Below are 14,490 nucleotides of genomic sequence, written 5' to 3' on the forward strand. Positions count from 1 at the left end.
ACTGGTATTTCAAAAATTCAGTCCTGAGAACAATTTTAACTTTATTGGCGTGGTTGCAAGATGCAGGAGATCCTCAAGAATTTGGATCTGTCATACTGTTTAATTTTCAACTATGTACTCTTTGAATCTCACAATGTCTAAATAAATTCTCATTCCTAACCTTCCTCTTTCATACGGTTTCCATTTATCTAGGTGCACAGTTTGCTTTCATGTTTGAGAGAGTGATAGTACATTCTTTTAATCAGTGTCCAGAATCTACCACTCATTCACACACACACAGTAGTGCTTTACATTGGTCAATTAATCTGAAAGCCTGCATATCTTTTGCGAGAGTAAATTGTGAGCTGCAACCCACCTGATCCTGGAGAGAATGTGTTATGCAGACAGAGTATCAAGTTGTAAATAGTTATAATGTACTATAGGATTAGACAGTGTAATAATTAAATGTGATCAAAGATTATGTTCCACTCTCAAAAATGGCAAAATGTGCTGTACTTATTTCCATACCAGTATAATTTGCAATAGTTTACCCCATTTTTGCTGCTCTGCAAGGCTCAAGTTATAATATCTGTAAAGTTTTGTTCTGGAAATCAACATTAGCACTGAACATCCAGCCAAGGATCACTTACGATCTTGACTTCCTCATAGTGCCTGGCAAAAACTACCAATTACTGATTCTTTTGAACTTCTTTTTCCTTTGTCTTTTGCTCTGGCTGATTTGAGCATTAAAGGGTAGTCTACTCTTAAAAATTAATAAACCCATCACAATATGATTGAACAAAAATCATGTCATTTTGGAGCTGAATCAGCATCAGGTAATGTATTGCAAATGGGTGTACTTTAGAGGATTTTTAAAAAACCCATTCTAATTGATTTTTCTATATCTTCCCATATTTTTCTTCCAGGTTGTTATAAAACAGAAGTCTACAACCTGGGGTCTATGGACCCCTCAGTTAATGGTAGCTGTCCATGACATAAAAAGGTTGGGAACCCCTGTTGTAAAGTAATTTTGGTTTGGCTGGGCATTTTAGCTGCTTGATGCAATAGTAGATAGATTCCTTACTTTCTTTACCATGGTTCTGAATCTTCGTATTAAACTTGATAACCAATAGCAATACTTTCCCATCCACAGAAAGCAACATTAATTGAGGATTTAGTGTGCCAGTTCGCCTCAACATCAGAAACCTGCGTTCAGTCCTGACCTTGGGTCCTGGCAGTGCAGTTTGCATGTTCTCACTGTGATTGCATGGGTTTCCTCCTGGAGCTCAGGTTTATTTCCACATTCCAAAGATGTGCAGTTTGGTAGATTAATTGACTATTGTAATTTGTCCATAGTGTGTAGTATCTGGAAAGTGTCTTTTTAAAAAAAAATGTGATGATTGATCATTGGTGTGCATTGGATTGGCCAAAGTCTCTTTACATGCTGCATCTCCCTATGACTTTGTGTGTAGGTTTTTGCTTTGGCTTAAACAATTTTGGTTGTATTACATTGATGAACTCATCAGATCTGAGTGGACAATTTGATTATTTGAATAGGCATCCTGATTGTCATGGGTGAACTGGGCTGAAGAGTTTGCTTTTCACTGTGACTATGAAACACCATGTTTTCATTCTTTGTATTTTATTATTAGGTCTATGAGCACTCTTTGTTGCAATGTATGCTCCACAAAGGGTGAAAAACTAGTAGAGTTGGCCCTCCTTATCCATGGATTCCGCATGCACGGATTCAACCAACCGCGGATTGGGAAAACCTGGAAGTTCTCGCTCCAGCACTCGTTGCTTGAGCATGTACAGATTATCTTTTGTCATTATTCCCTAAACAATACAGTATAACAATTTACATAGCATTTACATTGTATTAGGTATTAGAAGTAATCTAGAAATGACTTAAAAGTACAGGCAGTCCCCGGGTTATGAATGAGTTCCATTCCTGAGTCCGTTTTTGAAGTTGGAACAGGTACATCTGGTATTATTTAGTGTCAGTTAGTCAAATGTTTTTCTTCGTATATATTCTACTTTTCTATGCAAATAAAACTCTTAAGAAACGTGTATTTCAATAATTAAACCACTGCGTTGCTTAGTAATAATTGTAGCTTTCATCAGGGCAGTGCCTTTCACATGCTTTATTAAAATTGTTCTGATCATTGACCGACTGTAGCCTAACGCTTTTCCAGTGACCGATGGTGTTTCACCTCTTTCCAATCACTTGATTACTTCCACCTTATTTTCAATTGCGATCATTTTTGTGAACAGAAACACTGTGGATTCAAAGTCTGCCGCCAGGTCCTAATGTCCACTGCATGGAGACGTTAAATAAAGTCTGGGGTTCAAATGGGTCCTAAAGAGCACTGCATTGATACATGTTAAATAAGGGACTTGAGCATCCATGAATTTTGGTATCCACGGGGGGGGGGGGGGTCCCAGAACCAATCCCCCCTGGATAAGGAGGGCTGACTGTACCATGGCAGCTTGCAACTTCCCACCCCTATCTTTTTAACAGGTCAATTAGAAACTGAGACGGGATAACAAAAATGGATTGATGATTGAGTCATGCCAGTTGCATTGGCATTGAAGTCAAGCCAAAAGACCAGCACATTATGAATAAATTGACCGTGCTAAAATTCTGCAAATGTTATTTGTAATACACCAATATCAAGTAATAAAATCATGGTGTGTCAGAATGAGAGACCATTTATTTTATATTGTTTGGGGTGACCCTTCATCAAATCTATGAATAATATGCAACAAAACTAGATATTTTACTGTTTTTTACATTTGTGTGATCCTGTAATAATTATTTAGCACAGCAGTAGTCATTGTTGGAGAACCTGATCTGGTTCGATCATGTCAGCTTTACATCACAGTTAAGATTTCCCAGAATTTCTCAGTACCAACATTTGTACACTTGGGGTGGTAAGATATGCCCTGAACTCCTCTTCTGATGCATTCAGTACACAGACACCATTCACTTCCACAAGTCTGCAAACAAAAAGGAAATAATGTTTGATGGTTAATTTTGTATATTGTCCTGCTGATCTCTCCATCATACTATATCTTCTTCAGCACTTTGTCACTTCCCCCCTCTCATCCTATTCCACCCCCCTTCATATAATGGCTATCTTCCCTCTTTCTTTCAAATCATGATGAAGGATTTCAACCCAAGTTATTGATTGTCCACTTACATTCATAAATACTACCTGACCTGCTGAGTTCCTCCAGCATTTTGTTGCTCTAGATTTCCAGCAGCTGCAGTCTCTCTTGTTTCTCCTTAATGCTTAAGAATATTTCTTGGGACATTAAGCTTTAATAGCATTATTCAACATAATGGGAGCAGCAGTTAGAATGAACAGGAGTAAATTGGCCATAGGCCAACAATATAATTCCATCACATTTTAAGCACAAAGACCATCAAAGATTTTCAGACAGTCAAGAACCAGTAGCTTGTCTACAATTAATTTACTGTTGAGTCATAGCAGCAATTCCAAACAGATATATCAAGGGAACCGCCTGATGAAGCATTTGGAAATAGCTGAGAGTGATAGATGTGAGGAGTTGGATATACTTTAAAATGCTACCCAGTGTTATCCTGTGTTTAGTAATTGGTTTATTGCCACATATACTGAAATCTAAAGGAAAGCTTATGTTTGCATGGCATCCAGCAGATCATTCCACACAGCAATATATTAAGGTAATACAAAAGGAAATTAAAGCAGAATATAAACATGAGAAAGTCTGCAGAAGCTGGAAATCTAAAAGCAACACACACAAAATGCTGGAGGAACTCAGCAGGTCAGGCAGCATTTATGGAAATGAATAAGCAGTCAACACTTCAGGCCAAGACCCTTCTTCAGAACTGTAAAGGAAGAAGGATGCCAGAATAAAAAGATAGAGGGAGAATATGTGTTACAATTACAGAGAAAGTGCAAAATGGGTAGACAAAGTGCAAGGGGCATGATGAGATAGAGAAATCAAGGGTTTATCTTTAGTGTACAAGAGGTCCATTCAAAAGTCTCATGGCTTTGGGATAGAAGGTATCTTTGACTCTGATGGTATGTGCTCTTAACCTTTTTTTTTATATTGTGATTTTATTCTAAGAATGCCAGTGATAAAGACAAGCAAAATAATATTGCTAATTTCATAAGCATGAATTTCTCAATTCAATGCACACATGATTTAGTTTCATAATTCCACCCTGTTGTGGGAGAGTGAAGTTTTTGTAGCAGTTGCACTGTCAACATTTTTGCAATATATACAGTATGTACTGGGTCACATGCTGCAATTTTAAAAAATTACATGAGCCATGCATGTTACACAACCAAATAAATTCTTTGTGCTTAGGTTTAAATGACATTTGTACACATCTGAACAGAACATGCTCCAAATATTTGGGGACTCAGGCAGCACTGAAATGGAAGTAATGCATCAAAGTAATTATCTTTCTACAGCATTGAAGAAATAAGAAGACAGTTGTGTTTTACCTGGTAAAAAAGGGAGAATGGTGGAGATTGAAAAGAGAATGTCTGATTGGGTGGAGATCAAGGTTGTCCGTCTAGGTGTCTAAGATTGTTACTTTATGCAGAGAGAAACTGAGTTAATGATTCAGGTTGATAAACTATACTATTACAAATTTCTAGTTTCAGCTCTGATGAATCATCATTGATCTGAAAAATTAACTCTTGTTTCGCTCTTCAAAAAATGCTACTAGTCTTTTGGAGTATTTCCAGCACACTGTTTTGATATCAGATTACCAGCACCTGCAGTGTTTAAAATATATTTTCAAGTGATATAATTACCTATCGTTAGGCTGGAGATCCGAGCTCTCTGCTGTCACAATCTGCAGTCCTTGATCTGCATGCCTCTTCACAGTGAACCCATACCCATCAGAGTTTGCTGCTTCCTGCACTGTCACCAGCACTGCAGTGGAATTGGGTGCAATGAGCTGTGACAATGTCACTGATGGTTGGTTGCTATTTCCCTGTAAACATGTGGACACATAAATGATGTTTTCTGGGTACCATCAGTCTAAGTTGCAAAAGGGGTTCCTATCCTTTTTCTATGCCGTAAAACAATACCATTAAGCAAGGGGTCCCTGGGTTGGGAACCCTTAGGTTACAAAGAAATGCATCCCTTCACAAGAAATAAAAAGTTATCTTAAGTGAAATGTCATCCAGCCCATAACTTACAGGTTATTGCCCCAGTGAAATACTGAGGGAGTATATATTGCCAGAGTGGGTATTTTCGGATAGATAATTACTTTGCCTCACCTGTTCCACCTTTGTCACAATTTCCTTATATAAATTAAAAATAGTAAATTTAGGATGAGTGTCATATTTTCTTACCTGTTTAAATCAAAGTCTTTTAAGATTGTTTATCCATTCTCTTAGCTATCTTTTACTTTTCATAAGGTCAGGTTTCACATGCTTCCAGTCCAGGATAAAAGACAACGTTTCTCCGTTTTTCTCTAAAACTCAAACTAAGAATCTAACCTATGAAATTCTCTGTACTATCCATATGGCTTGACTGCTCTAGTGCTTTTCAGCAACCAATAATACAAAAACTAAATACTGTGGATGCAGGAAGGCTGAAATGATAACATTAAATGGTAGAAACATTAAGTCAAGCAGCAAGTGTAGAGAGGAAACTGAGAAAACAGTGCAGGCCATCAGCCTGAAACCTAAACACTGGTTATCTCTGCATAGGAGCTGCCTGCCTGACTACTGACTTATCTAACAGGAGTTCAACTACTGCTCAACGAATCTACCAAGAACATGATGCAGTCTGAGATATCTTCTTTTCATGTAACTTGCAAGGATTGCCCACTCTTGACAACAATTCACTAAAATCAATGCAACACTCATTGATTATTACTATTCAAAGGGATTAAAGTCTCATATCTACCTTAGTACCCCGGAACTCTAGAAGACTGCTTGATGGTGCCTGCTGATGCTTTTGGCAAAAAATGTGGATTGTTTCCTTCATTATCTGGTAGTCCAGTTTCAAGAGCTCAAGGAGGCTTCTGTCTATGGAATTAAAGCTTAAGCAAAGATACAAGCAGCATCATTAGCTTTCCCAGCCATGAGCAAAAGATTGGTAAAACAAGAATCTTTCAGAGCTTCATTTATTCATTTAAAATTCCTCTCTGCCAACTGAAGTGTCAACTCTCTCTCTCTGTAAGTGGGTTAAAGTTAAGTGTACTGATATCCTGAAAAATCCTCCAGCATATTTGCATTTAGATTGACTGATTTCACCAATATTCTTGGATAACTGCTGTAAGTATATAAAATTGACTTAATGATTTAATCCAACTAGTTTGTTTTGCCATTAGAATTACTGGGAAAAATGTCTAAACATTCCTTCATGTTCCAATGACCTTGAAGCGCTTTATATCTTCTAGAAAAGAAGCAAAAGGTGATTGAATGAAGTTGTGCAAATTTAGGAAATCATACTAGTTCTTACTAAAGTAATCCCATCAGACCCATTACCCATGCACCCTCTGTGACTGGGTGGTCTTCCTCCAGTTGCCCCAGTTTCTGCTCACATCCTGGAGACTGGCCATTATGAATTGCCCATTTTGTATTTGTGTAGGTGAATGGTAGAATCTGTGGTAATTGCTGGAAATGTGGGAACAATTAAATGGAATTCACATTTGTATAAAATGGACGCTTGATGATCTTTGCAAACTTGGTGGGTCAAGGGGTCTGTGTACCATGTTGAAAGACTATATTGTAGAAAATAATACCAAATTTTCTGAAAATCGCATGCTGGGTTCCATTGTTGCTAAGGTTGAGGATATCCCTAGTCTCCTTTTACTAGTAACTGCTTATTGTCCATCTTTCATAATTAGACGAGGCAATCCTTTTGAGATTTGATCTGATCCACTGTTTGTAGAATTGTTTAGGTTTGATTATTGCATATGTTTTATATTGTGCACAGGCGTAGTCCTTGGTTACAGCTTCACCAAGCTGACATATCACCTTCTGGCATGCTAATGTGCACTCCTCATTGCAGCAGGTTGATGCTCTGACTTCACTGCAATAATAAAGTGAGGAATAAGCAGGACTGTAAAGTTACAGACCATGCTGCTGCCAGTGGTCCATAAAATTCCCTGGATGGTAAGTTTGGGTTGCCAAATCTGTTCTGTGTCTATGACTTCTAGTGGAATTGTAGTGCTGCACCTCACAATCAATACTGGCTGGGTGTCCTCAGTGTGAAGATGGAACTTTGACAGTGAGGTGATCATACCCACCAATACTATGATGGACAGTTGTATTTGCAACAGGTGGATTGGAGAGGACAAATTCAAATAGGTTTATCCCTCATTTTAGTCCACTCACTACGTCATATAATATGAGGGTTAAACCTTTTTGTAGACTTGGTCAGGGGTCAGTCAGCTTGGTCAGTGGTGGCAATACCAAACCACATTCTGTGCCTGAGCTCTTCTTGGTGATTCTTACAGGTACCATTTAAGATGAAAGAGCATTGACCGATGAGTTACGGGAGGATGGTATGTGGCAAAAAGAAAAATGTTTATTTTTTTTTAATGTAATATCATGAAATCAATGTTAAGGACTCCCAGGACTATGGCCTCTATCTTTTAACTACAGTACTACTTCCTCTTGATGGGTCTGTCCTGCTGGTGGGGAAGGCCATATCCAGGGATTGTGATGGAGGAGTGTGACATGTCCATAAGACAAGATTCTGTCAAGATAATTATATCAGGGTGTTGTTTGCCATGATTAGCTTTGAACCAACAGAAGTGGATCGTTTGATTTCTGGTCCAGTAACTTAGTCATTGTTGCCCCAAATAATTTGCTACAAAACATCATTTTGGTGCAGACACAAAATAATCTGTAGATGCTGGAAATCTGAAATAAAAATAGAAAATACAGGGGATATTCATCAGATAGGACAGTGACTAAGGGAGAGAAACAGAGTTAATATTTCAGATTGATGATCCTTGATCAGAAATAGGCATAGTCAGGAAACACTGACTCCAATTCTCTCTCTACAAATGCAGCCTGATCAATATTCCCAGCATTTTCTGTTTTTATTTCTGTGCGAGCATTTAACTTGTAATGCATTATTGATATGACAGAAAGAAGCTAATGGCATGATATAGCATAAACAAAATGTCTTCATGCTTGTCACCGTGCAGCAATAATAATTTGCATTTCCAGCCTTCACTTCTGACTCCATTTGATTTGACTGTTATGATTGCTTTCACACTACACAGAATTGTGACTAAATTGCATTACAGCAGACTTGTAGTCCCTGTCTGAAGCTCATTCCTTGTTTCTCTCATTTAAGCAGTGAGATTGCTTAATAGGAGACCAGTTTTTCACTAAAAGTAAGCCTCATTTATATGAATTTGTCAAGCTTGCTTAATTCCGTCTGGTAGAGTGAGCTAGCTGCCTTATGGCATTAATTCACAAAGATTCCCCATTTGTATGGATCACATCATTTATTGTATGTTTCAGTTAAATTAATTAAACGTACTCAATCCTGAAATCATGTTTTCTCAGCATGTCCATGGGTAATGTATTCAATAATCATTCTGCATAGTTAATGACTAATCCCTTCACTCCCTGCATGATAATGCAATTCACAAATTAACTGATTAACATTGATAATAATGTTACATTCACTATTATTTTCCTCCTTTTAGTTTTAATATTCCCTAAGAAAAATAACAGCAATATTTTCTAAACAATAATCTTTTATTTATAAGATATCACAAGCCAAAATGCCACTTTATAAAAATAGCTGCACAGCTTGTACACCAGATGTCTCTGCATCATGAATCTAATGCTAACTTGACTAAATTATTTAACAGAATAGTTCTCCTTAGTGTAGATATTTGCTATTGATGTGAAACGAAAGATTCATGCATTAAATCCAACCTGCCATTAATTTGAATTTAATTTAATCTTGTAATTTCAAATTCAGTTCATGGAACTGAATGCAAAGATCTTGGCAGTAGTTGCAAAGGAATGAGTGCAGACGCTGAAAGAGAAACAGAAAGTGATGCTGGTAGCATCTATTGGTCAGGCAGCATTTGTGGAGGAAAAAAAAAACAAGTTAACAGTTCAATTCAATGACCATGTACAGCTCTTTCTGTTTTTGGTGTAAAAAATCTAATCTTCCACTCCACCTCAATTCTGTACTGAGCTAATGCTGCACTTTTTAAATTTGTTTTTATGGATAAAATTGTCCACCATGTGATACTCACGTGTGATGTCATGTCATAGTTGTTAGATAAGGAGGATTAACCGTGACAGAATTTATCCCTCAATGTAAAAATAGACCCAATCTTTTCAGTGAAGTGTTAGAAGGATGAAATAAGATGAAATAGCACTGTCAGCATTCCTTTGTGTAAGTGCAGCAGGTTCAGAATTTCAACTTCTGCATGTATGAACATGGAAGTCCCAACAGGAAGTCTTCAAGCCAACCCAATCACTAGTCCCTAAAAAGGTTATGGCTGCTGGCCCTTTTCCCCATATCCCCCTCAAATCCGTAGGGCAAACCTAAAATCACAAGCAGCAGATGTACCACTATGGGGTATTGCAATATCTTTTCAGAAGAACATCAAGGACATCAGCATCCAGTACCACTGAAATATTCAACTTTGAAAGAGATGCTCAGTAGCACCATGCAGCTTTTCCCAGCTGGTGCATCCTTTGGGGCACATTTAAATTTATAGCTATAAATGTCTTGAAACCCTTGCAAAAAGAAAAACTAAATCTGCATATTAGCCTTTCAGAAACTCAAGTATGGTTACTGAAAATAAGCGATTGGTTGGTGAATTTTGTAGAACATTGGAAGGGGTAAAACTGTTGCAAAAGGTAATAGAATTTCCTTATATGAAAATAAAGTGTCTGCTGTTGAACCTGCACAAGAGTGAGAACCTTGATGCCAAGTGTATTTTGTATTAATCATCACATCTGGCTAAATTTACTGCCTGCATAAATAGCACGAAGAACATTTGCAATATGAGGGAGATTTTAAAGACTATTATCTACCTTCATAATTTTCATTAAAAGACACATTAACAATTTGCATGTGCTTTGTAAACTGAAAAGGAGGTTAATATTTTACATGGACCAATTTGTTAATGAGAGTTACCTTAAACTATTAGTTTTATCTTTATTTAAATGCCTGTATGGGCTATTCCACATATCCAGGCTTCTTGTTTCTATCTGCAACTTTCAGCACTTAATAGCACATGATTGATATGAACCCTCCTGAGTAAATCATTAAATACCATGTCACAGAATGATACTATCATGCTGAGTAACAGAAAATTCAGTAATTTCATACCGATCATACCTATCATTTTCAAGGACTTCTTGTGCCAGTTTTAAGTGCTGGATTAGTTGCTCTTTCTTCAATAGCTCTGACTCACTGTTATACAATTCTTCTTGTGGTTTTATAGGAAATACATTCCCTGTGAACAGGTTAACTGCTTCTTGATGTAGAGAGAAAAAACATTTCTGAAGCTCAACAATCTGAAGGGAAAGAAATTTTTGTCAAGTCACACTGAAATTACTTCTCCCTTAAATGAGTGGTTGGGACAGTTGAACTCAGACAAAGTAATTGGCACCCTCTAATTGTGATAAATTTAGATTTTTTAAAGTCTTCAATTAACCCACTTGATAACTGAATGATTCCACTTAAAAATAAAAGGATGGAATTGTTGAAGATATTAACAGTTCTATAATTACTTTTTCTAGGAAATGGCACTGGGTGTTTTACCTCTGTTTCCTGCACTATTGCCTTTGAATCAGAATGCAGTAACTTGAAATTAAACTTCAAAGACCTGAGCACACTCCTTTGCAGGACTGATGAAATGTTACTCCTTCAATGGTGCCACCTTGTGGAAGAGATGTTGAAAGTAATGACTACCTTAAACATGAGAAATCTTCTGAAGTGCCTTGGGCAATATATATTTCTCCATCAATAGACTCAGTTCATTATCCTTTTGCTGTTTATGAGAGTTTGCTGTATAAATTTGGCTAGGGTAATTCCTATGTTACACTGATAACTGAACTTTAAGATTGCTTCATTGATGAAAGTATTTTGGGAAATCTTGAATGATGATATGAAGATGCAAGCTTTTCTTCTGTTTTTGTAAATTTTTGCAAGCGAAGGAGGCTGAGAGGCGACATGATAGATATATGTATAAAGTTACAAGAGTCATAAACAGGGTAGGTGGCTACAGTCTGTTTCTGGGTGTCTAAAGGTGTCTAAAACTAGAGGATGTAGCTTTAAGGTGAGAGGGGGGAGGTTTGGAAAAAATCTGATTTGGTAAATTTTTCACATAAAGAGTATGTTGTATCGGGAATGAGCTGCCAGGGGAGGTGTGGAAGAGGGAACAGTAACAACGTTTAAGAAGCATCTTGACAGGTACCTGAATGAGGAGGGTATAGACGGATATGGAAATTATGCAGACAAGCAGGATTAATGATATTTAGACATGAAGGCCAGCATAGATGCAGAGGGCCAAAGGGCCAGTTTCTATGCTGTACAACACTATGACTTAACTAAATAAAGATGTTCAATACACTGCATAAGAAAAGGTTATCTGCTGTCGATAATTAGAATCCATTTGATTAATGTTCTGTTTCTTTTTTTTAAAAAAACTTGTTTTTATTGAGTTTTCAAATGATTACAGAAAGAAAAAAAATACCCTTCCCCCCTCCCCTCAGCCCCACCCCCCTAACATCCCTACAGAAAAAAAGAAAAAGAAAAAAAAAGAAAGAAAGAGAGAGTGCCTGAAAGAAAGAGAAAGTTTCTTCTTTGTGGAAAGTTTGGAAATTTGGGCAGAAATCAAGCTACGTTTTACTGTTGAGTAGCTTCAGCAGCCAGCTTTATTACCAGAACCAGTACCTGACAGTGAGCAGAACTGAGGTTCATACATTGCTTTAATTCACTTGCCTCGTCTTCTTCCATTCTCACTTCCTTCTGACAGCTTTGGTTTCTGATATGCAGATATCCTTGGGATGAAGCTGGAGCGACACCTGGCTCTGATGCTAGGTTAGGTTGACAAGATTCATTTTTCATGTATGACTCGACCTGTTTGATCAGTAAAAAATGCAAAGACTATTAAATAATAAAACATTCATATAGCCACTTTTCATATATCCAGGCCAAGTAATGGTTGCTCATTATTGACTCCAGTAAGTGCATATTTAAATTGAACACTTTTTGCTTTTCCCCGACTAGTGCTAAGCTTAAGGACAAATATTTACTCGCTCCCAGATGCGTTGACCAAATTCTACGCTCGTTTCGAGGGGAAAATGACGTGGTGGCGAGGAAGACCACTCCTCTCCCAATGACCAGGTGCTGTGTCTTACTGTGGCAATGTGATGTGAGGAAAACTCAATTCAGGGTCAACCCACGGAAGGCTGCTGGACCAGACAATATTCCTGGTAGAGTGCTCAGAGGATGTGGAGACCAGCTGGCTGATGTTCTCACTGACATCTTCAACATCTCCCTGAGCAACACCGTCGTTCCAACGTGCTTCAAGGATGCCACCATCATCCCCATGCTGAAGTCTTCAGTGTCCTGCCTCAACGACTACTGTCCTGTTGCTCTCACATCCATCATCATGAAGTGTTTCAAGAGACTCGTAATGAGACACATCAAGACCCTGCTGCCTCCCTCATGGACCCCCTAGGGTTTGCGTATCGTCCCAACCGCTCAACAGACGATGCCATCGACACCACCCCCCACCTGGCCCTCACTCACCTGGACAAAAAAGACACATACGTTCGAATGCCTTTCATAGACTTCAGTTCAGCATTCAACACAATCATCCCTCAGCACCTGGTTGGAAAGCTGAAGCTGTTGGGCCTGAACATCTCCCTCTGCAACTGGATCCTAGACTTCCTGACTGGGAGACCTCAGTCAGTCCAGATCAGGAGAAGCATTTCCAACACCATCACACTAGGCAAGGGGTGGTGCTCAGTCCACTGCTGTTCACTCTGCTGACCCACAACTGTGCTGCAACACACAACTTGAACCACTTTCTACTAGAATATGGCCTGGTTGATATCTGGAGATATAAATACCCTAACAACAAAGATTTTTCTTTTTTACACATGTTCATCATAAATACTCTAGAATTAATGACTTTTTTCTAGACACAAGTTTGCTACACTCCGTTATTGAGTGTGTGTATGATGTCATTGCATTGGTGGACCACTCGCCTTTGAAATTAACCCTGAAGCTCTCTGATAGCTTTTTGAAAATGTCACAGTGGAGAGAATCCTGTATTGTTACAGGATCCAGACTTTGTTAGTTTTATTAAGGAGCAGATTTCTATATTTTTTGAATTTAATACAACTGAAGGAATGTCAAACTTGGTTATATGGGACACGATGAAATCTTTTCTTAGGGGACAGATAATTTCATACTCAGCAGCTTTAAGAAAGAAATTAAAGTGGAACTGTCAGTGCTTACTAATAAAATTAGAGAGATAGATAAAACATATTCAGTAAACCCACTGAAGATTTATATAAAGAAAGGGTCAAACTTCAATCACAATATGATTTGCTTCTGACCTTTCCCATCAAACAGCAAATTCTTAAATCTAAAAGTCTATTTCATATACATAGAGACAAGTCAGGTAAACTTTTGGCTGGTCAGTTAAAGGCTGGTATGGCTAGAAGACAGATTTTAAAAATACGTAGACCAGATAGAACTGAAAGCTTAGATCCTTATGAAATTAATAAGATATTTATGGATTTTTACTCTAACCTTTATGAATCTGAATTCTCTGACAATACTATTATAATGAATAGATTTTTGCAAAAATTAAATATACCCAAAATTTCGACTCAAGATGTTGATATATTAGATGTACCTATTAAACAAGAGGAGATAGCTAAAGTTATATCCTCTATGCAATTAGGAAAAGCTCCAGGACCAGATGGTTATACACTGGAATTTTACAAGACTTTCCATGAAATGTTCATACCACATCTTCATCAAACTTTTACTGATTCTATATCCTCTGGGAATCTTCCAAAAACGTTTTATGGGTCATTAATTTAATTGATTCCTAAAAAAGGAAAAGATTTATCGGAATGGGCATCCTATAGACCGGGGGTTGGCAACCTGCGGCTCCCGAGCCATTTGTGGCTCTTTCACCTCTGTGCTGCGGCTCCCTGTGGCTTTGGGAAATAATTGGTCAGTATTTAATTAAAATGTATTTTATGTTAGTTTGTTAGCTTTTGAAATGTAATTCTAAATTTGAAGATTATGGTGATCTTGTACAATCTAAGTGTGGCGACACATTTCCTGGCACATCCGAAACGGCTCACAATTAGCCAGCATTCCGGCTAAGGGAGATAGCCTACGGGGGTTTGTGAGTACGCGTCTTTTGCAGCATCTGCGTCCATGGGGGCTGGGTTGAGGGAGGCTTAAAAGCAAGGCTGTTTAGTTCGAATAAAGTTATTCGACTGCAGTTTACTGACTGCGTGAGCACAC

At 37.9% G+C, this 14,490-nt stretch overlaps 1 long non-coding RNA gene across 2 annotated transcripts; it reads right to left on the bottom strand.

Annotated features, from left to right (window-relative positions):
* Positions 1–318: 318 nt before the first annotated feature.
* On the bottom strand, positions 319–10,824 carry LOC132403011 (uncharacterized). Of its 2 annotated transcripts, XR_009515155.1 has the most exons (5): positions 10,753–10,801; positions 10,327–10,505; positions 5,899–6,034; positions 4,794–4,975; positions 319–2,979 (listed from the first exon to the last, which is right to left on the bottom strand). It is a non-coding gene; the product is annotated as an uncharacterized LOC132403011 (long non-coding RNA). The 2 variants fall into 2 exon arrangements; XR_009515156.1 differs by lacking the exon at positions 10,327–10,505 and having other exon boundaries at positions 10,753–10,824.
* Between the last annotated feature and the right edge of the window lie 3,666 nt (positions 10,825–14,490).

This window comes from Hypanus sabinus, chromosome 12, assembly GCF_030144855.1.
Source record: "Hypanus sabinus isolate sHypSab1 chromosome 12, sHypSab1.hap1, whole genome shotgun sequence".
NCBI classification, from domain to species: Eukaryota; Metazoa; Chordata; class Chondrichthyes; order Myliobatiformes; family Dasyatidae; genus Hypanus; species Hypanus sabinus.